Source organism: Eretmochelys imbricata, chromosome 1 (genome assembly GCF_965152235.1).
Source record: "Eretmochelys imbricata isolate rEreImb1 chromosome 1, rEreImb1.hap1, whole genome shotgun sequence".
NCBI classification, from domain to species: domain Eukaryota; kingdom Metazoa; phylum Chordata; order Testudines; family Cheloniidae; genus Eretmochelys; species Eretmochelys imbricata.
Window position 1 is genome coordinate 185,190,035 of NC_135572.1, and position 6,405 is coordinate 185,196,439.

The following is a 6,405-nucleotide window of genomic DNA, read 5'->3' on the forward strand; positions in this document are numbered from 1 at the left end:
TCTGATTTTTGTTTTCCCTGTTACCTCTGAATGATTTCAACTTCTGTTTCAGCTCCTCTATTTTCTTTCAGTAAATAAAACTGCTTCCACTTCCATACCTATGCAAATCTTGCACCTCATATATTCCTTAACAGAATCCTCACAATAAGAAATGTTATCTAACCTAATCTACATTTTTAAAAAAAACAAACAGTGCCTGTTACTTAAATTGCTTCATCATATGTATTTCTTCTGGCAGTCACATAAGCTTCCACGTTTAGCAAAGCACTTATGCACGATCTTAATTTTAAAGTTAAGCACATGCTTAATTTCTTTGCTGAATCATGGCCTTCAACAGGATCTCCCCTTTCAAAACCCTCTTGGCAAGGGAACTATAGAAATGTCTACAGGTAATTGCAGTTATATAATATGCCCCCATCACGTCAGTTTTAAGAGGATTACTTCAGTGCTTAGACAAGTTAACTCATGGCTAAGTACCATCAGGTTTAATACTCTGCATCTCTTTATTGCCAGGAAGTGCAGTTGTGGATGGCTCAGTCTCAGTTGCTTCACGGGAGAGGTTCTTGGAATAGTTTAAGGCTTCTTTTGTACCTCTGAAGTATGGAGACCCATTTGTTTAAATCCCAAAGGCCAGAAGGTAAACCGCGTGATACAGCATAGTTTATTTTTGTGAAGCAATTTCCAGTCAGATTAAAGGCAGCCTTGTTTCTATATCTGTTTGGAGAAATCCTGAAAGAAGACTTTTCCTCACCTTGTAGCATGGATATTAGGTCTTTCTGGCTATTATCAGGAGAGTTTTGTGGTTCCTAAAGTTGTGCAGCATCTTCCTGGATCATGTCCCCCTTTCCTTCAGTGGGGTTTATAGTGTACTGTGTCCTGAGACTGAGCACATCTGGGAGCTATGTAGCAAAGAATTAACAGCCAAATCTTCAGAAGTGATAACTAATTGTGTGTTTGAGTATCTAACTTGAGATACCTAGGCTCTGATTTCCAGAGGTGTTGTGGATCTGCAGATCCCATTGAAAGGTTGACTGTCAATGGGGTGTGACCTCATCAACAGTGAAAATCAGACCCATATATCATGTTGGGCGCCTAAACCCTGAGGCACACAAAATTAGCAAATACTGCTGAAGTCTGAGAACTAATGGGGCTTCCTGTTCAACCTACAGGCTGGGATCTTCAAAAGTGCTCAGCACTAGCCAAATTCTACTCTCATTGAAGTCAGTGGGAGTTTCCTGTTCAACGAGAGCAGAATTAGGCCAATCCAGACCACCTTTGAAAATCCTCCTCCCCGCAGTGTATTTACTGTTTTGACAGCTCCAGACTTTCTGCATCCTCGGTTATGTTCTCAGACAGCAGCTGCGTGTTTTGCCTTATAAATGGGTTAACTTCAGCTGGGATGCTCTGCTGTGTCAGTTTACTTGTTAAAAATATCAGCTTGTGTTAATAGCTTATCTAATGATTGCTGGCATGAGTTTTGCCATGTTTGAGTGATTTCTTGATTGTCAAATCACCTCTTCTAGCGTACCTTGCTCCTTCATCTCTGTCTCTCTTGCGTTGTTTTCTTATGTCTGTTTTTATGGAGGATGTTTTGTTGACTGTACATATATTGCCACTGACATTACTAAGGCTTGTTCCTGTTTCTGAGTGTAATTTGCTAGCTGAGAGGTCTGTAGCCTAGAGTTCTCTTTAGGGATTTAGCCCCACAACTCTCATTAATTTAAGGGGGAGTTGTGGGGCAAAAGCTCCTAGTAGGTTCTGCAAATCCCAATATGGGTTCTTGTACAATCTGCTCAGGAGCTCAGGCATGTCCTAGTTAGTCTTGTATCATGTGGTTTCATATCAATCCTTTATATGTATCTTCAAGTCCATAATTAGGACAACAATATTTTTATTTAAAACTATAAAGAAATGCATTTTCTGTGTATCCAGAGGCACAAAACTTTTTTTGGGGGGGCTGGCTTAAGAGCGTAAGTCCTTGCCTAAATGTCTACAGATAATATAGCAGCCAAGCTTCTTTTGAGTTATTTCATTATAATTGTATAGAAAGCCCATGAATTGATGTCATATGCTCAAGGTAATATAATTTAGCTAGAACAATTACATTCCTATATAGAATTAGAACTTTGTTGGTAGTCTATAATAACTTCTTGTTAAGAGAATAATTTCTTATTTATCTTCTTCTTGCTAATGAAAGATAAGATTTCTATAGAGTCTGCACTGTGTGTATGTGTGGTGGATGAGCTGACATAGAGTAGAACTAAATGTTTTTAGACTCCATCGTATGGTGAAATATTACAGACCATATTTTATATTACCTGTTTGTTAGTCAGGGACAGACAAGGGGAAACAAGTTCTTTTTCACCTATTCTGGTTCAGTCAAAATGAGATCTTCCCATGTTGTCCTTCCAGGATTCTCAACTTGACCTGAATGGAACACCTGCTGAGGGATAATTCATCTTGCATGCCAGTTTAATGCAGGGGGCTGGAGTGAACAGGGATTGACATCTGTTCTAACCAGTGGTGATGAATCAAACATGGGGTGGTGTGAACTATTTCTTGTGTGACCTCATTATCATTTTGCTTCTACTAAAGGCCATTTTTGGATCTTGCCTCAGAGGAGGAAAGGTGAGATAGTTTTTCACATGTGCTGTCAGAATTTGGTAGCAAATAAGCTTGATTTGGTGAGTTCATGTCTTGTATACAATCACTGAGGAGAAAGTGAACATAAGGGGAAGCAGTGCGGCTAATGGAAGGGACTAGCACTCAGGAGTTGTCCTTATTCTAACTTTGACAATGATTTGCTGTGTGACTTTAGGCAAGTACTGTTAGGTTAATTTCTGGTTTGCCATGTGCTGCTGTATTGGGTGTGGGGAAAAGTGTTCAAATACTTAGCACTGTCTAAAAAAGTGTGGGGCTCCAGCTCATGTGCTAGGTGGTTCTCACAGCTCCACAGGGACACAGTGTTCCCTGGCCCCTCACCCTTATTACACAATGGCTGGTGTCTAACAGATGTTCAAGAACTCTGAAGGGAGAGACAGGGGTGATCTTCCTACTGCACAGCACTGAACTCAATAATGTTTCTGTTCCTACGGTAATTGCTGGCATTACTTACAGTCCTATTGCTTCTTGGCTAATGAAACCTTACTCAGAAGATACTAAATGCTCCCTCTACTGCTACCTCAGGAACACCTAAAAGGCAGCTGAACATAGAATCATAGACTCGTAGGACTTGAAGGGCTCTCAAGAGGTCATCTAGTCCAGTCCTCAGCACTCATGGCAGGACTAAGTATTATCTAGACCATCCGTGACAGGTGTTTGTCTAACGTGTTCTTAAAAATCTCCAATGAGACCTCCACAACATCCCTAGGCAATTTATTCCAGTGCTTAACCTCCTTGACAGTTGGGAAGTTTTTCCTAATGTCCAACCTAAACTGCCCTTGCTTCAATTTAAGCCCATTGCTTCTTGTTGTATCTTCAGAGGTTAAGGAGAACCATTTTTCTCCCTCCTCCTTCAGTACCCTTTCTGAGTACTGAATTTAGGCTCACTGATCTATAATTCCCTGGGTTGCTCTTATTTCCCTCTTTTATAGATGGGCACTATATTTGCCCTCTTCCAGTCTTCTGGAATCTCTCCCGTCTTCCATGACTTTTCATGATAATAGCTAATGGCTTGGATCTCTCCTCAGTCTGCCCCTTGAGTATTCTAGGATGTATTTCTTCAGGTCTTGGTGACTTGAAGACATCTAACTTGTCTAACATGTCTTTGGGAAGCTGAGGACAAAGGGGAGATGTAGTCTAAAGTGCCATAACACTGACTACATTCCCACTGTTAGTTTGGCATGTTGTATTTTGCACTCTGCTTGTGGCAGCACAGGGGTAGGATTCTCTCCCACAGGTAGTGGAAAGGGGAAACCAAGATGGCTGCTACATTCCACCAGCCAGAAACTCCTGAGGTGCAAGAGTCCTGCATTGCTGCCAGTGTCAGCAGAGCTAACACAAGGGATTCCCTATGCCAACACTTTCCCTCTGAAGAGGCAAAGTATGCAGAAAACAGTTAACTGACATGTACTGGCAATAATAGTGGCTGCAGGCAGTGCATTAACTGGTGTATTAATTCATTTATAATCACCAACTTCCTGATTAGCTTGATTATTGCTATCATATTTGGATGTGGAAGATAGTAGAGGGCCTTGGATAAGCTTCAATGATGCTAGAATTATCTTTCCTTTTGTACCTCTTTGACAGTCACTTAAGCACAAAAGTATGATGCAGTTTCCTCTGCGTGATCAATGAATCGGACACATTATATAACTAACATTTCAGTAATCACAGGCACACTAAATTTTACAGACCATATTTTATATTACCTGTTTTTTAGTCGGGGACAGACAAGGGGAAACAAGCAGTCTAATTTTTGTTTAGTCGGAATGTGTCTGAGCTATCATTTAAGTGAGGAAGATGCTGGTGTAGTGGGGTGGGCAAACAGAAGATGATGAGAAGGTGGAGAGGTTGGGAAAAGGCAGTCTGTAGACTGCAACGAGTATAAGGGAGCAGTTGTTTGATAGAAAGCACGGGCTACGTTGCTGAGCTTCTTTTTTTTAGGTATCTGGTATCCATTTCTCATGGCAGCATGAAAGTCCTAAATCTTCCTGACTACTGGGAATAGTTTTCCAGCACCATCCACCTGATATGAACTTCATGCTATGCATACTCACAGAAAGCTTTGTCTTACTCACCTGAACAGAGGATTAAGGAAAAATAAGCATCCCACTGTGATGGTTTTATGGAAATATGCTTATGAATGTAAATATGACATATCTGGAATATGTTTTATGTTACATATGCCATATAACATATCTCTGTAAAGGTTATGATCTACTGAATACATTCCTCCTATTTGTATGCATGTATCATTTTTGTATTCAAAGTTATGAATATTGGCTGTGTACTTCCTTGATTTCTAAGTAAGCTTTGTAAGGCATTTGGTCAGCTTCTTTAGAAAGGAATTTGCAAAGTTAAGTGCCCAATCAAGAAGCACTTAAGGAACAGTGGATCTTGGAATGCTCCAATCCACATAAGAAGTCTACTTGAGGACGTTCAAGGTAGCATGCTACCTGTAGTTCTGAGTCTTGCGTGGAGATGTGACTTGCCCATGTGACTCCAAAACTCCATCTTGGAACTGGACTTTGCATAGGAGAGAGGAGGGGGTGTCCACCCACAAGGGAGAGTCTCTTTAAGCCAGTGGGACACCCCTCCATTTTGTCTTCAGCTGCGTAAAGAGAGAGCCTCTCCACGCCCAAGGATACCTGAAAGAAACTGGAACAAAGGACAGTAATTACAGGGGGTGTGAATGATTGCTGGACCCAGACTAGAAGGAGACTAGTCTGTAAAAGGAAGCTTACTGGGTGAGGATTTTATCTATATTTGGTTTCATTACTGTAGTAGACTTAGACTCACATATTTTATTTTATTTTGCTTGGTAATTCATTTTGTTCTGTCTGTTACTACTTGGAACCACTCAAATTCCACTTTCTGTATTTAATAAAATCACTTTTTACTTATTAATTAACCCAGAGTATGTATTAATACCTGGGGGGGGGATGGGGCAAACAGCTGTGCATACCTCTCTATCAGTGTTAGAGAGGGCAAACAATTTATGAGTTTACCCTGTATACTCTTTATAGAGGGTAAAACAGATTTATTTGAGTTTAGACCCCATTGGGAGTTGGACATCTGAGTGTCAAAGACCGGAACATTTCCTAAGTTGCTTTCAGTTAGTCTTCAGCTTTGGGGCACGTGATTCAGACCCTGGGTCTGTGTTGGAGCAGACTGGCATGTCTGGCTCAGCAAGACAGGGTGCTGGAGTCCCAAACTGGCAGGGAAAACAGAGGCAGAAGAAGCTTGGAACATCAGTTGGCAGCCCCCAGGGGGTTTCTGTGATCCAACCCATCACACCCACCTCTATTGTCTTGCTCTACTGTCTTGCCCAAGTCTGCTTGGGTCTTGGGTCCAAGTCTGGTCCTGAGCACTGCGCCTGCTCTCTGGATACTACATAATAGATAAAGGCGGAAGGAAAGAGGTGGAGAGGGGCAGAGAGTGTGTGTAGTCTTGGCTCCTCCCTCCTTCCTCCAACTGGCTGGGCAGAATAGCTGGCCAGGATCAAGTGGGAGGAAAGCTACACAGAAGAGGGATACACAAGAAGAACTGTGACTCTAAGCCACAATTCTTCACAGTTCTTGGTCCAGTGCAGTTGCATAGTGTGTCTTATTCAGAGCTGCACATAAAGACTCAGTGTAGCCTAGAGTTTTTGGTCTTCCTTCTCCATCTGCAATCTTATTCTCTCATCTTAGTGCTATGTTCTCTCCTCCTCTAGTTCCCTTTGCAGTTTCATTTTCTCTTCCC